Source organism: Penaeus monodon, chromosome 30 (assembly GCF_015228065.2).
Source record: "Penaeus monodon isolate SGIC_2016 chromosome 30, NSTDA_Pmon_1, whole genome shotgun sequence".
Classification (NCBI taxonomy): domain Eukaryota; kingdom Metazoa; phylum Arthropoda; class Malacostraca; order Decapoda; family Penaeidae; genus Penaeus; species Penaeus monodon.
The window spans coordinates 33,118,213-33,118,785 of record NC_051415.1 but is presented as its reverse complement, the minus strand read 5'-3'; positions in this window follow the sequence as shown (position 1 = coordinate 33,118,785).

Below are 573 nucleotides of genomic sequence, written 5' to 3'. Positions count from 1 at the left end.
TTTTTAACAAAAAACACAATTCACAAGAAAGTGCCAAGAAACTTTATTCCATGTTTTTATTTATCATTCTTCATACTGACTGTTAAGCAGAGATTCATGGACAACCTTTACATAAAAAGGGTCACTGCTTTAGGTATAAATGAGGGATGAAATTCAAACACAGGGTGCAAATGCAAGCATCTTTGGAAATAATTACTTGACTAGAACACATGGGTGCAGAAGTAGCATCAAGAGTTAGGGGTAAAGGGGCATAACTACCCCCACAGCCCTTGGGGGTCCATAAAATTTATTCCTTCGATCTATGAGATTCACTGAATACTTGCTTTGGCCTAAGGAATCAACTGAAATGACAATTTAAATTTTTCTAGCTCACTAGCATTCAGAACAAACAAAATTTCTTTTATTTGCATTAGAGGATTGTCTTTCTTCATGCACATACCATTTCTATCATCTATGTAAAAGATTCTCCTTTGCTTGAATACATTTATAGATTGATGAATTTATAGTGTAGAAGTTTACACCTCAAGTGGATCCACCAAAGGAATTTTGTGATCAGTTGTTTGCTACTGATTT